This window comes from Anas platyrhynchos, chromosome 1, assembly GCF_047663525.1.
Source record: "Anas platyrhynchos isolate ZD024472 breed Pekin duck chromosome 1, IASCAAS_PekinDuck_T2T, whole genome shotgun sequence".
NCBI lineage: Eukaryota > Metazoa > Chordata > Aves > Anseriformes > Anatidae > Anas > Anas platyrhynchos.
This window is the reverse complement of record NC_092587.1, coordinates 121687809-121707153: the sequence shown is the minus strand read 5'-3', so window position 1 is coordinate 121707153 and position 19345 is coordinate 121687809. Positions and strand designations below refer to the sequence as shown.

The 19345-nt window shown below is 37.6% G+C and overlaps 1 long non-coding RNA gene across 6 annotated transcripts; it reads right to left on the bottom strand.

Annotated features, from left to right (window-relative positions):
- Window positions 1-2634: 2634 nt before the first annotated feature.
- LOC113842316 (uncharacterized) lies at window positions 2635-18645 on the bottom strand. Of its 6 annotated transcripts, none has more exons than XR_011804869.1 (9): window positions 18407-18645; window positions 14688-14982; window positions 13609-13714; window positions 12664-12743; window positions 10342-10457; window positions 8838-8969; window positions 7765-7991; window positions 6934-7094; window positions 2635-6085 (listed from the first exon to the last, which is right to left on the bottom strand). It is a non-coding gene; the product is annotated as an uncharacterized lncRNA (long non-coding RNA). The 6 variants fall into 6 exon arrangements; XR_011804868.1 differs by lacking the exon at window positions 12664-12743 and having other exon boundaries at window positions 2635-2916; window positions 4989-6085; XR_011804867.1 differs by lacking the exon at window positions 12664-12743.
- Between the last annotated feature and the right edge of the window lie 700 nt (window positions 18646-19345).

Here is a 19345-nt window from a genome sequence, read left to right as displayed (position 1 = left end):
AGAGCCAATCCAGCACTATATTTAGTTGAGATCAACCCAAAATGAAAGTAAATGTTTGCTTATCTTTGCTGAAAATTCTCAAATACTTCAAGCCAACTAACAAACTATATGGTGCTTGGTTTAGAATTTGAGGAATGAAGATTCACATCAACAACACTGGAATTATATCACAATGATCTCTTCTTTTTTTTAGGTGATTTCCAACCAAGATACCTGTGGGAACACCCCGAAGTGTTTAAGTTAAAATTAGTGGGCTGACTAGTCTACTAAAATTAACAAAGGTCTAATTCAGCTCAAATGTAAAAAGCAAGACATATGGTCAATAATCCCAGCTCCCCACTAATTTTCCTACTGAGGTCTCTAATTCCTTTGCTACTGCTCCGAAGAGTGGCATCTAATTCCACTTTAACCATGATTTGTGCCATGTCTGCTTTTACTGCTAATAATTTATTTTGGAGTTGATTTTTGGTTAAAATCTTTTTGATGTCTCCTTTTACTTTGTAGTATAATCCAAACAACAGGCTGTGCGTCACTTAGTTTTTGATTTAGGTCACTCCCTCTTCTGGGAATTGTCCACTCTTTTCCATACCAAGTGTCCTTTTCCTGGAAATCCCATAACATAGCTGCCATCCTTAATCCTTTCATGATTGCATCATATTCACACAATTTGTATTGTTCTGCTTCTGGTTATAAATTTTCCGATTACTCTTGGGCTTCCATACTGTTTTCAGCTTGTTTCCCAAACACTCCAATGCCCAAATAGCTCATGCTTTTTTAGTACCCTTAACTACATTCTCTACCTCATGTTAATATCCGCACATTCAAAAACTTGCTTCGTATTTCCTAACTGCCCATGGAAATCATCCTGTCTGCAGATTAGTACCCCACTGAACCATGATTATTCCCTGCTTAAAGATGGCAAAACAAATGTGTTCCTTCCAATTTGTTGCTTCTAGTTCTCTCTTTCTATTACTGAACTGGTTACTATCCTTACATTTTCAGTAATCTCCCACTGCATAGCTTGTTTGGGTATATGAACCTGGTTTGCAGTCAGTATGAGACAAAGAACAACTTTTTCTGTTCCCTCATTTTTTTTTCCAGGAAAAACTTAACTGGATATACTACCCATAATTTTCACCATGTATAGCATCCAAATTACAATGTGGCCTTAGGTAGGGAACCAGGCCAGATGTGCCTATTATGTTTCTTTTTAATGATAATAAACAATATCTACATTTCACACAGAATTTCTAGTTTGGAAGAGACCTCAAGATCATCGAGTCCAACCTCTAACCTAACACTAACAGTCCCCACTAAACCATATCCCTAAGCTCTACATCTAAACGTCTTTTAAAGACTTTCAGGGATGGTGACTCCACCACCTCCCTGGGCAGCCTGTTCCAGTGTTTAACAACCCTTTCAGTAAAGAAGTTCTTCCTAACATCCAACCTAAAACTCCCCTGGCACAACTTAAGCCCATTCCCCCTCGTCCTGTCACCAGGCACGTGGGAGAACAGGCCAACCCCCACCTCACTACAGCCTCCTTTAAGGTATCTGTAGAGAGCAATAAGGTCACCCCTGAGCCTCCTTTTCTCGAGGCTGAACAAGCCCAGCTCCTTCAGCCGCTCCTCGTAGGACTTGTTCTCCAGGCCCCTCACCAGCTTCGTCGCCCTTGTCTGCACCCGCTCAAGCACCTCGATGTCCTTCTTGTAGCGAGGGGCCCAAAACTGAACACAGTACTCGAGGTGCGGCCTCACCAGAGCTGAGTACAGGGGGACGATCACCTCCCTAGCCCTGCTGGTCACACTGTTTCTGATACAAGCCAGGATGCCGTTGGCCTTCTTGGCCACCTGAGCACACTGCTGGCTCATATTCAGCCGACTGTCCACCATCACTCCCAGGTCCTTCTCTGCCTGGCAGCTCTCCAACCACTCATGTCTCAGCCTGTAGCTCTACTTGGGGTTATTTGTAGCAGTGCAGGTCACCACTGTGCTCGGTTTGCTTGGTCTCATCTGCATACTTGTTTCAGGGTTCCTGAAAATTCCCTTTACACTGAATTGTACAAGCATATAGGTATATATTTATTCAATGTGTGTTCACCCGGTGTTATTAAAATCTATGTATTTACAGGAATGTTACTGGTACATATTTAAATATATTTGATTCTCTCCAGGTTACATCTGGATAGATGGAATCAATTGACACTCTGGAAGTTCTTACTTTTATTTCTCTATTGTGGAATTGTAACTTAGACAACTAATTTTAGATGAATTTAGGTGAAATGAATCATGCCATTAGTGGTCAATACGGATGTTAAATGGCATATATTAGCAGAAGAAAATTTCCACTAGCAAGCCTAGATAGCTCACACCCAGGAGTCCTAAAAGCATGGACTTTTAGGATTGTCTTCTGCAAATGTCAGGTATGAATAACTCTTTGGTTCTGGATAATTCTGAAGATTAAAAACACATTACTATGTTATGAATGGTCAAGAAGTCAAAAGGGAAGAGGAGGTAACAGGAGAAATGATAGATAACATCAGTTCTTGGCAAAATAGCGGAAATATGAAAAAGATTGAAAAAAATAAAGCCGAAGATTTATTGCTATAATTAACCGTGGTAAACATTTTATGAAAAAAGGCTTTATTTCTTACAATTAAAATTGATAAAAGTAAGTACATAGTGAATTTTTGTAAATCATTTGATTTACCATAAATAACATGTTGATAAAAGTATTAGGATTAATACTTTCAGTATCAATAAAATACATTTTAAATGGATTAAGAACTGTCTCAAAAAGCACTTATCAGCAGCAAGTTATTACTGACGATGACATTTTTAGGAAAGGTCTCCAGAGAGCAGTCCTACTTCTTAATTAGTTTCATTTTCATTGGCTCTGTTCTTCATCATTTTAAGTCTATTAGCAGGAATAAGTAAAAATGAAATTGGTGCTGTTAACATTTGTGAATGGTTGGAAGTGGTAAAGAATGCAAAAAACAGATCAACCAAACAGAGTATTCTGGATTGCAAAGGAGAACATTGAGCCCATTGAAAAACAGACTGACACACAGCAAATGATGAGAAATGACTGTAGGCCATACTTAACAAGACAGATAATAGGTCAGAATGGGTCCTGGAAAACAATGGGACATTTTAGTGGAGAGGCAGCAGTGTCTCACTCTGTGCTTTGCTACAGCAAAGGTTTTAGGGTGTTTAAATTCCAGAATTGTAAGTGGGGAGTAGGGATGTAATTTTACCTCTCTACATAAAACTCTTAGTGCATGTAGTTGTGATCATAATACTTTCTAAGATAGTTGAAAGAACAGAAGGGGGAAGAGAATAAACACAGAAATGACTCAAAGGTTGAAGAAAGTATTTACTGCAACAGACATCTTTGCGTATTGGGTTTACATGGCAAGGTTTTGGTAGCAGGGTGCTGCTGGGGTGGCCTTTGTGAGCAGAGCCCAGCAGCTGCTCCATGTTAGATAAGGGCCTGTTTCGGCTGGCTCCAAAGGGACCCACTGCTGGCCAGAGCCAAGCCAATAAGCAATGTTACCTGTGCCTCTGTAAAAGCAGATTTAAGAAAGAGGAAAAAAAAAAGTGCTGTGCAACAGTGACTGGGAATGGAGTGGAGTGAGTGAGGAGTGAGAACCACCCCTGCAGCCCCCAAGGTCAGTGCAGCAAGAGGGCAGGAGGTGCTCCAGGCACGGAGCAACAATTCTGAAATTAATTGGCTGAAATTAGATGATCTGTAAGGTCCCTTCCAGCCCAAACCACTCTATGATTCCATATACACATATACAATCAAGAGCTGTTTGAAAACGTATTAAAAGTCCGTATTTCATATGGACTCAAAATATAAAGCAAAACATTAAGATGTTGATCCACAGAAATATATTTTAATAGTACTTTTGAAAGAGGAAAAACACAGATTCTGGATTTCATATAAATAATAATCAGAGATTCTGGGATTTATTAAAACTGTAGTTTCTCATCAATTCTTGATTGCCCTGGATATGAAATGCCTACCTGACAATACCAAAAATGTCCAGTAGCTTATCAACCACTCTGATACTTGTAGAAAGAACAGCAGTTCTGTAGGCGACTCTACAGTTCATCCAATGACTTCCTGTTTTTACTTCCCCTCAATACTTTCAGTGAATAAAATGGATAGTGTCTTTCTGTTTTTCCATTAATCAACACATCTTCAAGTGGGCAGTAGTACGTTAAGGAGTACTCAGCTACCCTCCTCTATTTTATCTACACACAGAAGTCAGATGCGCCACTATATAGCAAAGTGGTGTTGTACTAGTACTACCTGCAGATGCTGCAAAAAAGTCATTTTTCCATGACTGGTTTTAAACTCCAGCGACAGGCTTAGTCAAATCTACTGTTAAGTGGTTGTTCATCAAACAAATAGGGAACATGATACCATGAGGAAAAATTTATCAAGAGGCCAATAATTACTGTATAACCTGCAATATTTTTAGGCTGTCACAGGCTTCATTGGATGGGAAGAACCAATGGATACAGCCAGCTAGCAGGCAGTATTAACTGGCAAATTCATTTGGCAGTAGTGACTTACAGCCAATAAAGAACACCCTGTTCTCCATCTAACTTTTTTCCCCTGTGCTTTACCTCTCTCTGTTGAAAACTTGAGCATATTAGCACTGTGTAATGGCACCTGTCAAAAACTGAAACCTTCATTTTCTGATGTATAAAAGTTAAATAAACATACGATGAAAAATTAGGAAATTAGGAAAATGCTTTAGGAGTTGAATTTTTGTTAAAATACAAACCATTTTTTCTTGCCATCAATTAATAGTTTTTTGGGGTATGCATTACAGAATTGAGCATTCTCTCAACTCCCAAAGAGAAATAACTTTTTTTAAAAACTTAAATAGTAAGTGAAAAAATCTTTCCAAAAATGTTAAAAGTGTACTTCTAAAAATGTTTTATCGTGTAGCACTTATCTTTTTAGTATCTTACCAGGATTAATCTTGAATAGAATGTTTTTTGGCTTAGATTTGCACACACCAATCAAGCTCAGGTATATTTGGTGAAAAGATTTTGTCTTCAAAACCTGTAAATTATTTTTTTCTAGTCCTGCACCAATGATATCAACAACTTGCTTCACTTTAAATGTTCCTATCTGATGAGGAGAAAATAAAAAACATCTTATCCTGTAAAAGAAAAGTTTTGAGACATTATGAAGGAAAGAAAAGCAAGTAAGTTGTATAATTACCTATTTGAGTTACTTCCCTCCCCAGTTACTCCTAAAGTATTTAACCCTGTGCTTTAAAACTATGCCAATGGCTACACTTAGCCTAGCAATATATGTATTATGCTACAAATTAGAACATCAGCAAATTCTTGCTAACTCACTTCTGAGACACACTGTTCTCTTGTGTCCCGAGTTAGAGGTTCTGTTAAATTATAAATGCCTCCATATTCAACTTAAAATTAACATAGCTTCCTCCATTAAAGAAATATGTTACTCAGGTATTTGTGATTAAGTGAAGGAAATGAAAATAATCCTAACAAAGGTTTGAGTTTAAATTACTCTGCTCAAGTTGGTAAAATCCCCCCAAAAAAAGTAAAACCAGGCAAAACCTGCGTCAAGTTTCCTTATTACTACAATTATCTTTTCCATATTAAAAATAATACCTGTTGCTTCCTGAAGTACAGGTAAGGGCATTAAATGACTCTACAAAAGCAGGAAAAAAATACACATTTGGCTCATATTAAAAATCACAGCTACTGAAATGAAACTATTCTATTTTAATTAAAAAAAAATCTACATTCCAAATATTTACCATTATATTTAATGAATAAGATAGACACAAGTTTCCCATAAAACTAATAAGTGGAAGACTGAGAAACAAAAATCAAGATATACAATCTTATCATCCAGATATACATTTCTGATAGTGACTATATGTTTCTGTAACATACTTGTGATCAGTGTGGTACCATCACCACAGGCCTTCAGATAGCCATCTTTATTCCCCAACAGCCTCAAATCTCAGAAACAGTACATAATCTTGTTTTGGTGACAAGTCACTCCAAAGGCCTTTTAAAATTTCCTGTAAGAGTCACAATGTCTCATTACTAGATGAAAGAAAAAAGGCAAAAAACCAAAAACAAAAACCATTTTTCATCATCTGATTCAGCTGTTGCTATTACAGCTTTAAATGAATTTATACTTCCTTTCAGAAAATGGGGAAGTAACAAATTTAACTGAACGCTACATGTATGACTATGATACTAGTCCTTTGGTATCTTTTCCATTCGCATACATCTACAAGAGTTTTCTATAAGTGATTCACGTGCATGTAATCTTTAAAGAAGAGTTTCAGTAAGAAAATTTGCTTTTTCAATTTATTCTTTTTCTCCCCCTTGCTTGAAGGAAAAATGTTTCTTTACATCTACTGTTTTGTAATTGTAAGGAAAGCTTGCAAATGTTTCGTTCTCCTGGTAATGAAATATCCTATCACTGCACATATGCGACATCTTCATGAAATAAGTCTACAGTCCTGAGAAAGGCATTTAATTCGACACTGCACAACTTCCTCAACAATCTTTAGAGATTCAACATAATTAATTGCAGAAGTAATTAGTTCCCTTTGCAAAAAATCTAATAAAATTCTTCAGTCAAAACAAGCTTAACCAATTCCCGATTCAAAGGCATTCTTAATGAATTATAAGACATCTCCCAGATAATCACTTCCGATTTGGCTTTATCATTTTTAGTATCACACTAAGGAATTTCTTTTAACACACATAAGTATCAAGTAATTAAAAAAAACAACCTGCATATTAACTTAAAAAATGATTTCTCTAACACATTTCTTTACATAACAGACAAACTTTTTTTTTCTTTTTTTTTTTTCTCTTTTTTTTTTCTCGTTTGTAATTTGGACCATTAACTCACTTTGGACTAAAGCACAACGTAAGAAAAGACTTCTCATAAGGTAGCAAGGTTCCTTGATTGGGAAAGCACAGGATCAAAGTGGAAACATTTACATCTTCTGTTTTATTTATGAGGCTTAGATCTTGTAAAACAGCATTTGCACTCCTCTGAAGATCTGTTCCCTAAAAAAAAATAATAATCAAAATATGGATACATCAACAGTGCAGCCTGCTCTAACTACCCTTTTGTTTTGCTTTTTTCCCCATGCATGGTTTCACATCTTTCAAAACAAATAGAAAGACAATGTAAATACCAGTAAGATGTAGTTCCATATCATTCAGCTAATTAACTACTTCTATGTCAATGTTTTTAACTCCCTTTTTTTATAAAATGTGATGCTCACTCAGATTACTTCACTGTCAGAGTAAAGCAAGTGAAACTAAGCTTTTAACACCTTGGAAAACCAAAATGTGTTTTGACAACTGCTATATAGCTTCATCATAACAAATCCACTAACTCATAACAAATCCAGTAAATCAAGCATAACTGCTCCTGCAAAAATAAAAATAAAAAAGGGGCAGAGGAGGTGGAGAGGAGGGAAAACGTACTTAACATCATTAACGCTACGGTGTCACACAGTGAAACAGAAATACTGAAAAAGCTTAATTCCAAGGTAAATATATAGTAAACAATTTGCTGATTGGACAGAAGTGACAGGAAGTTTATTGATCAGGAAATAGCATGACATAGAAAACACTGCTAGAAGATGAACGTTGAGAAAAAGAATGTAAATGCAGAAATAAAAACGAGTCTTCAACTAAACTGAATTTAAAATAAAGAACATTTTCTTACCATCTCTCCTCCAATGCTTGTCTTCCAGTATTGCTACCCAGTCCATACACTCTGGACTTTTATTGTATAAACATATTTGTTCAGTCTTTGAAGACCCAAAGTAAACTGATCCAAAATTAATGCATTCCAATATATTTCCAGAAGACACTCCTAGAACTTTCAGAATTTGTTCAACCACAACAGCTTTGATCCATACTTCAGTGCAGCCACGTCCTTCCAACTCCACTCTGTCAGTAACAGTAGCATGTAACAGGTAATGTACAAAAATGTTAGAAACAATCAATTTGTATTATGCAAAACTAAGTCAAATCAAAGCATTTAAACTCAAGTTGTCATCTCCATAGATAACCTAAGCACTTTTAAGAACTTTACGTCAAAGATCTTCTTAATTTAAGTAACATAATGAAACAGACTAGAAAAAAATAACACACATACCCTTTTTGCTACTAGAAGAATATAGGATTGAAAAGGGTTTTCCAGATTTGTATCAACTCCAAATTCTGATAGTGCCTAAAAAGTCTGTATTTACAATTTGAAAGACAACAAGGTGGGAACTTAAAAATAGTATATTCTTGAAAGAGGTAATGGTTGTGAACAGATTCCTTCTGTTGAAAATGGACACCAATGGACATCGTAACGTTTTCTGAGACTAGTGAAACACATCCAACCAAGAGAAAAAGAGCAAAGTTATAGAAATCCAGAAAAAATTGGTGCTGTGGAAGGTACAGGAACACTGCAGGTAGAAGATGCAGAAGCTCTTTGTTAGCAGCACACAGAGATGTGCACACATGCCATGTAATTACAACTTACAAGAAAATTCTAAAAAACAGCCATGTACACAACCTGTGTATCACTGTTCCACAGAGATAATATAAACATCAAGTTCATTTAATGAAAATAAGCGTTGAAGACGGGAATTGACACTTGGAAGATATATATATATATATATATATATATTTGTATATGTATTTGTATATGTATTTGTATTTGTATTAAACAAATTCATAGTAAAGTCTTTAGAATTAATTTTTTAAAATATATAGACCTGGATTCCATCAACCATACTCACTCACTTTATCACTTCTTTGATGACTCTTGGGACATCTGTACAGATAGCCACTTCAACCACCTTTCAGGATCCACCACTCCACTGGAAGTTGTTATATTAAGTAACACAACCCCATCATATGATATCTCAAACGTACCTAAAAGGAATAATACATTGCACAACTTAGAAGTTGTAGATCGATATTTTCCTATGAAACATTTTCATTCACAAATGACATAAAGCAGGTGTTTACAAGCAGTACATTTTCTTATGGAAACAGGAAACACAAGGTTAACATTTTTCCAAAACTATTTCTAACAGAGTACAGCATTCTTCCCAGGATTTTTGAAATTAAACATCCACATATCCAATGTAACTGTGCCAACTGTGCAAGCTGTCATTGCAACAGGAAAGGTACTTACATTCCAAACAGAACTGATTATATCACAAAGCCATTATAAGTAACATTTAATAAATTTGGGAATATTTTATGCACAGCTCTAGGCAGCCACAGTCTAGAAATTTCACAGATCCAAAGAGAGATCTATTACCTGCAAATAGCAACACTTTTCATAGCTTGATTCATACACTATCCAATTCATTGCAGAAGAGAACAGTTAATCTTTCTCTGACATACAAATATCTGTTTAAATGTGAAAAGATTAGTAAATGTGTATTTCACCAGCAGCACTAATTTTTTGCCATTATAGGTAGCAAGAAATTGTTTCAAATGTTGTAGGAAAAACACACTGTTTTACCTCAAACAACAGCTGATCTCTAATATGACATCAGAAGCAGGAACAAAGCACTCATACTTTTAGCACGAGATATGAAATGCCTTGATTCACAGGCTGCATACAGCATTTCTGCTGCTGTAGTTTATATGATGCCTGCCAGCACAACCTGCTGTGTTCCGATTCTGAGACTACACACACAGATTGAGCAGCTCTGCCTTTGTCTGCCCTCTATAAGTTCTTCACTAACCACTGCTTTTATTCTAATTTTGCATTTGGCCAATGGATCACTTGCAGAATGCACGGGTAGGCAGCTCAGCACCACCACACGGCTCTCTCACTCCCCCTCCTCAGAAGAAAGAGGGGGAGAAAACTGATTGAAAAAAGGCTTATGGGTCTGCAGGGCTGGTTCCCTCACATGTTCTTACTCCTGTCTCCCAGCTGCTGTTGCATGGTGTTTTTCCCGTTCCTTAACTCTGCTCTCCCAGAGGCCCACCCAGCATCACTCCCTGGCTCGGCTCTGGCCAGCAGCAGGTCCCTTTTGGAGCTGGCTGGAGCTGGCTCTGGTCTGACATGGGGCTCTGCTCACAGAGGCCCCTGCTACAGCTCCCCCACTACCAAAACTTTGCCACATAAACCCAATACAAGAACCTTTAGCTATAATAGGAATAATAGAAATAACGCAGAACTTCAGTTAATTCCTACTTAGTCACTGAGGAGTTAACTCACACACAAAAAAATACATTTCCTAAGAAAATAAATATTTTCATAATTCAGTGCATATTTAATATTTACCTGATGATGATCCATGGTTAGCAATATTGATCTCTTTACTAATTACTTTACTGTTTGCAGTCACTGTACCGAAATTAATCTCTGAATCAGTTTCCAGATAACAGCGTGGAATTAATCTGCAGAGAGAAGGCATGGTTTTATTTTCCCCAAAGTTGAAAATACATTTGCATTTTTAAAGAAATTTGATTAAGCACCACGTTGGAAGAGTTCTGCTTTTCTTCTAGTCCTCCTACTAATGTTTATGCAACTCACTCCAGCAGTACAAAATACATTAAAAAGATCTATTAATTCATTTAATTTAAGAACTAATGACTGCAACTTTAAAACAAGCTAGCCTCGAGCAATTAGTCAAAATGGAATATATGCATTTTTATTTAACTCTAAATACCTATTTGTCATACAAAGTAGTTTAAACAGTTCACTAGAAAAGTGTTCACTGTATTGAGTTGGTCGTATCTCCAAAGTTAACATCCACTGTCTTTCATCGTCAGCTGCCTGAACTAAAAGTAGAGAAAAAACATGCATGCCAATTTCAATTTACAGTCTTCTTGTTTTATAGATACTTCACATGGCTTCAGCAAAACTCGTTAAAACATAGGAAGTGTATAATGACACAAGTTCTTGCTGTTACTTATTTAAGAGCATCAGCAAGCATGACTACTTCACTGGATTGGGTACGGCTTAGACTTAATGAAAAACTACTACTTGCTTCAGCAAACTCATGAAGGCCCCGATTCCTAATACAAGCCCACGTTTGACATCATGTAAAATTGTGTTCAAAATTAATTAGGATTTTACATGAGCACAGACGTCCATCCCCTCTTAACCGCAAATAGGGACATGCAGGAACAATTGCATCTCATGGCCTGTACTAAGCGTCGCACCGAAGACTAACAGAAGGAAGACAGCTTCCTAGGCCAAGCTAGGTGGACCCTACCCACAGAAGCTCTTTCACAAAGTACAGGGGCAAGCAAGTGGGAGGTGGTGGGAAGGAAAGGAGATGGGGGTGGAGGGAGAAGGGAATCAGAATGAAACAAATGAACTTCCTCTTGGGCAACACCTTGGTTTTAATTCTATTTAATAATTTATTGTGATGCAAAACAAAATACTGAATTCTTCAAATAGATGGTTTAAACCAGTGGGTGGGGGTACACCAGGAAACTACTGTCAAGATCAGAGCACAATTAAAACTATTTTGAAGTCCTGACATGTACCAATTATTTAGACATTCTTCCAAGAGGTTTCATGAGATATATGGAACTAAGCATCCTTCCACTCAAGTCCCAAGTATATAACTACCCAAGTAGACAGGAATAAGAACAAAATTGTAACCAGTATCAATTCCTAGTAGATAGTGATCCTTTCACAAAAGAGAGAGAGGAATTAGAGTGTTTACATTTTGTTAAAACAAACAAACAAATCCCAGTTACTATATTTCAAAGAAAAAGCAAGAATGAGGAGTTTCAGCGAAGCATTTACACACTCAGACACACTAAAAAATAAGCCCATAACTCTCTGGTTTGATTGAAACAATCCCAAATCTTGAGTATACATGTAAGTATTTTCTATTGCTATCAAGTATTTACTAAATTAATTCATTACATCTGTATTACTGAGCACATTGAGTCCATGGCACGATCAAGATACACTAACTGCATTGTGTGGTCACCAAAACTGATATGAAATACATGAGTGACAAATTAATATGGTTAACCACTGGAGCTAGTCACATGTGCCAGGCAAATACATAAAAGGTATTTCATTTGCAAATCAAACAACTATGATATTAACTTCACTAAGGCACAATGGAAATAAAATTCTTTTGATGATATTTTTAACCAAATAAGTGGATACAAAAATAAGTTAAAAGTTACTGCAGTCTGATGCTGTATGGGAAACAAGCTTTTCCTACATTCACAGTGAATCGCTTCCCAGACTAATGATTATCTTAAAATGAACAGCAGATGTGATTGAAGGAATTGCACAAAATGTTGGCAAAAAAGGATAAATCTTTTCATGCTTTTCTCCTAAACTGGCCATGAACTTCTCTTTCATTAAGATTCCACGGGCAAAACATGCAGACCCAGATTTTCCACAAGTTCATAGAGAATTACACATTTGTACATACACAATAATCCATACTAAAATAAAAGGTGAAAAACAACAATTCCAAAGACAGAAAACTGAAAATAAGTGAACAGGTAAGAGAGAAGTAGCAGACATTTAAAGAGGTCACTCTAAATAATTTCAACAACTTCCAAATATTGTCTATACGATAACACATCTTAGGTTTCTGTAACTTCTGAACTAGCTTTCACATACTTTAAAATGTAATTCCGTTTGTTAGATGTGGAAGTACTTTTTCAAAGTACTGCCAGTACACAGTCTTTGAGTCATTCACGCTAGAAAATAAAAATAAACACTGTATTTGAACCGGCCAAAATCTGTGGCTGGTAATTCTGCACGTGTCAAAAATACATACAACACAGACATAAATCTAAGTATATCCTTAAAAAAATAAACTATGTATGTCAACTTAACACTTAAGGAACTATAGGATAAATGCATATTAAATTATTGATGGTGCATCAGAAGAAACAATAAAATGTTATTTAAAATGAAAAAAAGAGGTAAAAACTTTTAATTAGGGAGAAAAAAACACACTGGAATTATACTACTAATAAAAATAATATACTAATAAATTATACTATTTCCAGTTGAAGGGAAGAAGAGGACAGGACACAGCACAGGGGCCCTCCAAAACAGAACATGCAAATATTTCCTTTAAAATATTTTTAGTGTCTTCCATCAAATTAAAGACTTCTGTGCACATTTCATAGTGATATCTTTATTTAAAAAAAAAAAAAAAAAAAAAAGCTTCTGACTAGTATTTGTCAGCCAATGAGTTCTTATACTACCTATATTTTTTTCTCTAAATGATAAATGGCATATTCAAAACTATGTTTGTAAAGAAAAATATTTTTGGTATTTGGTGACCCTTCGGTGCAATAACTATCATCTATCTGTAAACAACAGACATGCATGACAAAATTGATTTGGGAGAAGACTGATTAAAAAGTATTAAGTATATTTAGTTTTGATTTTTACACAGAAAGATGATAATCAGTTATACCCTGTTATTTTTTCCCCCGCAAAAGATTAAACACAAGGATTTTAAATATTTAGCTATCTACTGAAAGTCCTTTTCAGAAAGGAATTGCCAGTAGCTTTATTGTCCAAACTGAAATCTCTCCAAGGCAGTCTTACCTCCAAAATAGTAGCAAATAAAAATAGGTTTTTTTCTTCTAGGAAGTGTGCTCTGGCAGAACATATGTAGAGACAGCTATTTTTAGTAGTTCACACAGACATCCGCCTAACCAGAAAGGTGAATAGAAGAAATACATGTATCATAAGACATCTTACATGCATCAAGTGGTATTTTAAACATTTTAAATATTAATTTTAGGCAAAAAATAATAAAATGATCATATTGAATTACTATGTTCTGTATTAACATTAAATAAATGAACAAAAAAGCATTCAGGGATTTGCATTTAAATCTCTACACAATTATTTTCTCTCTAATAATCTTTAGTGTTATTATACTAAAGTCAAATGCGCAGACTTGTAACAATATCAATTTATTTTAATTGATCTCAGGGTATTATAATATTAAGACTGATAACAGTAGAATGAACATGACAATTGACCTGTGGCTAAGAAACTGCTAGCCCAAGAAGCAAAAAGCATGCAACTGAAATACAGTGCTCTTAAGATGAAAGGAGAAAAAGCAAATCAGGGAAAAAAAAAAAAGATCACAACATGACAGGTAAATAAAATGACAGAGTTAAGTATTGCCCATCTGAAGGCAAAACCTGATGTGTTTCAGGCTAACATGAGTTTGTGGATTTATTTTTTAAAACAATTCATATTGAATAGTCTCCAATGAAATTCCTTTCCACCCGTAAACAGAATTTCTAATGTTGAGATTTTCAGGAAAATCATGATTTGCATTAGTTTATGTAGAGAGGGGATTCACCTATCCTAACTTAGGCACCCAAGAGCTGGACCTGTTGTCGTTCTGTTTTTTCTTTATAGGGAAGAGAGAGAAAGGTCCTCCAGAACAACTCCATCCCAAATCCTCATCTGCAGATAAATATCTAGCCTAAGTCTGATGAAGTATTATTTAGAAACTTACCTTTTCCAACCAATATACAGATAATATACAATACACAGACGTATTAGAAATCATCAGCATTATTATAACCAATATAAAGTAAAGCAAAAACAAGAACTCAAAGCCTCTGTAGTATTTTAGAACATCACCATCCCAATTATCTTCTTACCTGTGCATTGTTATGGCGAAAAAAAAAAAAAAAAGGAAAAAAACTTGCTATTTATTTTCATTACATAGCTTAGTCATACAGCCATATGTGACAGGTGTTAGCAAACTTTCCACAAGATTAGACTGAAAACTCTAACAGCAAAATGTGAACTTTTGACCTTCATATCCGAACAAGGGGATATCAACTCTTTTCCTATTAAAAGAAGTAGTCAGTCTTTGAGATCTTCCTCACTCTCAGGACAATATTCTACATCAGCTGCAACAGGTTTTTCTGGATTTTCCACAATCAGTTTAAGCTGCAGTGAAAAAAAAAAAAAAATTAATCAATTTTTCATTTTTAAGATTTAAAAAGATATACATGTGGTCAATTTTTCAGAGTAACACACAGTGATTTAAAAAAGGAAGAAATTCCTCTGCTTATTTATTTATATTCATGTTGTTTATCTTTTTTCCTGTTTACAGTAAAACAGAAAGGCAGAAAGAATGCCCAATCCACACTTCAATGTAATTCGATGAGTTGACAAAATACTGTTTCTAGTCCTTTCAAGAGAGCTCTAGCTTTTGCTGCTGTTGCCATAAACCCTCTGAAGCACCATAAGGTCAGATACTACTTAATACAGAACCTTTTCAGTATCTGAGAAAGCAACAAGGATTAAAGCTCAATCCAAAATAGCCTACGAATAGTCTGTAGATCTGATCTACACTCAGATGAATTCAAATGAAAGTATCACTATACATTGAAAAAATCTTCCTGAAGGGCCCATGGCCCATGCACCTCAACTTCTTTGAGTGGAGGGTGCAGGAAGTTGTGGAAGGAAAAAAAAAAAAAAAAAAAAAAAAAACAGAAACAACTGACACAAAGTACCTTTCCCCTCCCTCAAAACAAACAAACAAAAAAAACACAATAGTACCAACAGTAGTCTGGATTTTTTTGCTGTCTGTCTGCATCTGATAATATCCAACACCACCATGTCTTTCCTTGAACAGAGGACACATAAGCCATCTACGAGCATGTAGAAGGAATCCCACACCTACCATTTTCCTAGGAAAGCTTCATAATGTTATAAATGAAGTCTCAACTCTTAATTTAGTAACATAAAAGAATATTTATAAAAGGCAAGTAAACAGTGCTGGGTGCGTGGGGAGTCTATGCTCTGCCAACACGCACACACAAACATCCTAAATATACAGAACATTGCTTTACATACTAAACGCAAGTATGCCTCTACATACATACAATCAGGAAAGGTAGCAAACAATCCTTTAAGTTCCATAATTTAATAAAATAAAGTATGCCTATACATAAAAGGTAACAAACAATCCTTTAAGTTCCATGCCTTAACAGTCTCCATTTTCCTTTCCTTTTGAGCGATGTGTCTCGCTTTAAGTTGTCAGGCAACTCGGTCTTCGGGCCTTATGTATCCCGTTCTTCCCAGATCGAAGAAAAGCATATCCAGCTCCTTTTCAAGGCCAATAGGCCTGGGTCAAAAGGCACGTTCAGGGCAGCAGGGGGCGAAACAGCAAAAGCCTTCGATGGCTGTAACAGCAGAGGGGCCCATGGCGTAGCAGTCGGATCAGTAAAGGAGCCCGCAGCTCCCTCACTGTCTGGCAAACCACACGTTTCTGACTGTGGTCCCACAGTGTGGCTCTTTAAGGCCTCAGAGACTGCTCGCCAGGTGCCGAGCAATCCCACTGCAATCTTGTCGTTTTTAGTTGCAGTCCCACACCTTGACCTCAGTTTGGTCCCATATTTGAGGCTCATAAACTGTCCAATTGTTCATAAGGAGAATAAGCTGTAAGGTTACCAGGACAGTCTTTGTTCCTAAGGACGTATGATTCCCCATAATGTGCAGCTGCTTACCAGCGAGAGGCAGTTGTGTGCACGGCTCCGCTTCTCTCAGCTCGAGCTTCTCTCCAGCTCCAGTGCACCCATTTCCAGTGACTTTCTGTACGAGCTTCTCTGAGCGGTTTGCTGAGTTTGGCCGAACCTATCTTCATGAGGCAATCAAAGTGCCTGTTCCCGTCCTGGTCTCCATTCTGCCAGCCTGCTCCTCTTCACTTCTTTTTCCTGCTTCTTTATTGATGTAATTTCATCGTGCTGCCTTTTTTTTTTTTTTATCTTGAGAGCAGGCTCCCCTCTTATACCCTTCTCTCCACAGCAGTTCTTTTCAAAACAACTTTTCACCGCTCAAACAACTTTGAATGTAGCGACAACAGCAAACACCCAGAAACATCCGTGCCTTAACAGGAGAACAAGAAACCGGAGACTGCATGGGGTCTCCTGAATCACCCTTCTTTGTTCCCTCTAAACTCTTTTATATTCCTGATGGCCTCGTCGTTAAGAGTCTAATGTTATCTCAACCACGGGGTTTTCCAACCCCCCATGGCCACATTCCCAAATCTCCCCCTTCTTTATTGATATCAACCATTTTCTCCACACGAATTACCACTCCATAAATAAATAAATAAAATTAAAAGAGAAGATTACCTTAAAGAGTTAAAGTCTCTCTGCCTTTCCCCTGGAGAACTGAGAACACTCCTACATAGTTTATATGATCCTTGAATCAATTCTGGGGTAAAGTCAAGGGACACAGGGTCATATCTAAGAACTATCTGATCTAAATGAAGAGAAGCCTTTGAGATTTTATACAGCTATTATTAAGGTACTAAAAAGTCACAAGCTCATTTGTTTATCTTACTTCAGATTATTTCTCAATTTTTTGCATTAAAGTAAGATGGAAATGTTCTGTCTTTCTGATCACGCTTTGTGATACTTCAAAATAATTACATTCATGAGGGAAACTGGCTAATGCAGGGAAACTGGCAAACATATCACTTGTTATACAGTGCTTCACAGCCAAGTTGTCATGTTCAAACTTTTTTTTTTTTTCCCATTCTGCTGAGAATGGTAGCAACAATTAGTATTTATAAAAAAAAAAAATATTAGAAAAAATAAATTGGTTATGTTTTTTCATATCACTTGAGCCCTTCCTTGCTGGAGTACAAGAGGACCCTTGGAAGATCCTTGCCTTCTCTGCTCTTTCTGGCCTTCCAGGGACCTACTTGCCCGTCCACCCTCTGAACAGGTTGCTAGCCTTCATTCTGCTAACTTTTCTCCACGTGGCACTACGTAAACCTGACCTGTGAAACAATCCAGTGTAAAAGCACTTATACATGAACCTTTTTTGTTGTTTTATTTTCACTGGAGGAGGGCTGTCTTTAAGCAAGGTAACTTCACAGCTTCAGTTTAGAGCACTAGTTCACAGACAGTTGAAACAGCGCTGTTGACAGGGTGCTAACAGGGAATGGGGGCTGGAACAAGCAGCGGTCAGAAATCTTTAAAAGCATGTCTATAATAAAAGGATTTGTAGCGAAGAACACTGCCATTACTTCATTGGATTTGATGTATGTATGTACATACAATCTCTTTTTTAAATCCATTTGACTAATTTTTAACGGATTTTAATTGTGATTTATCTATTTTTAGAGGCCAAGTGTGGCATTAAAAGAGTCCTGATCTCATTGAAATAGCTTGGCAGGCTCTTCTGTAAACCATTATATTCAAATGCTTGCTATTCCATCGTTATGATATCCTGTTATGGAACAACATTAGATAACGGACTCTGTTCCTTCCCTTCCTCACCTCTCACTGTCTTCATATAATTGCATCAGTCACCAAATAGCACAAAAGGGAAAACTTATATAAAGGAATATACATACTTTGTTCGATGACAGAAGCTTTTATACCTGGTGTAAGGTATGCCGAGGCGATCGGCTCCGGGGCAGACGCGTTCTGCAGCGGAGCGGGGGATCGGGCCAGGCAGGGCTGATTTTCCGGCATCGAGCCGACTTGAGGGAGCCGCCAGGAGCCGGCAGCCCTCGTGAGGGAGGCTGACGAGGCGAAGGCGGAGCCAGCAGCGCCCCCTCCCCGGCCGTTCAAAAGCTGCCCCTAGGGAGCGCGGCGACCAGGGCGTGGCGCCTCAGAAGGGAGGGGCGCGGCCGTTAGCGCGGCCGTTAGCGCAGGCAGGGCGGAGAGCAACCGCCTGCCCACAACAGATTTGAGGCCCTGGAGCTTGACAGACCAGTAACTGAGGAAGAGGTAGCAAGTGTTCCCAGGAGGATGCCTAGGGCGAGGAGGTCGACTCCACGCCTCAGGACTGCCTCCATCAAGAAGGACAGAAGGGTTATTGTTGTGGGAGACTCTGTCCTTAGGGGAACAGAGGGCCCTATTTGTCGGCCTGACCCTACCCGTAGGGAAGTCTGCTGCCTCCCTGGGGCTCGGGTGAGAGACTTTGCCAAGAAAGTCAAGCGCCTGGTACGGCCCACTGACTACTACCCGCTTCTGGTCTTTCAGGCTGGTAGCGATGAAGTAGCAACGAGGAGTCTGAAGGTGATCAAAAGAGACTTTAGGGATTTGGGGTGACTACTTAGAGGATCAGGGGTACAGGTTGTGTTTGCCTCTGTCCTTCTGATAGGGGGGATCGAGGCTGAAAGGTGTGCTGTTCACATAAACTCGTGGCTTCGAGACTGGTGTGACCGGCACAACTTTGGGTTCTTTGATCACGGGAAGGTCTATGCTACACCGGGCCTGATGGCACCAGATGGGATGGGCCTCTCTCGGAGAGGGGTAAGGATCTTTGGTCAGGAGTTGGCAGGGCT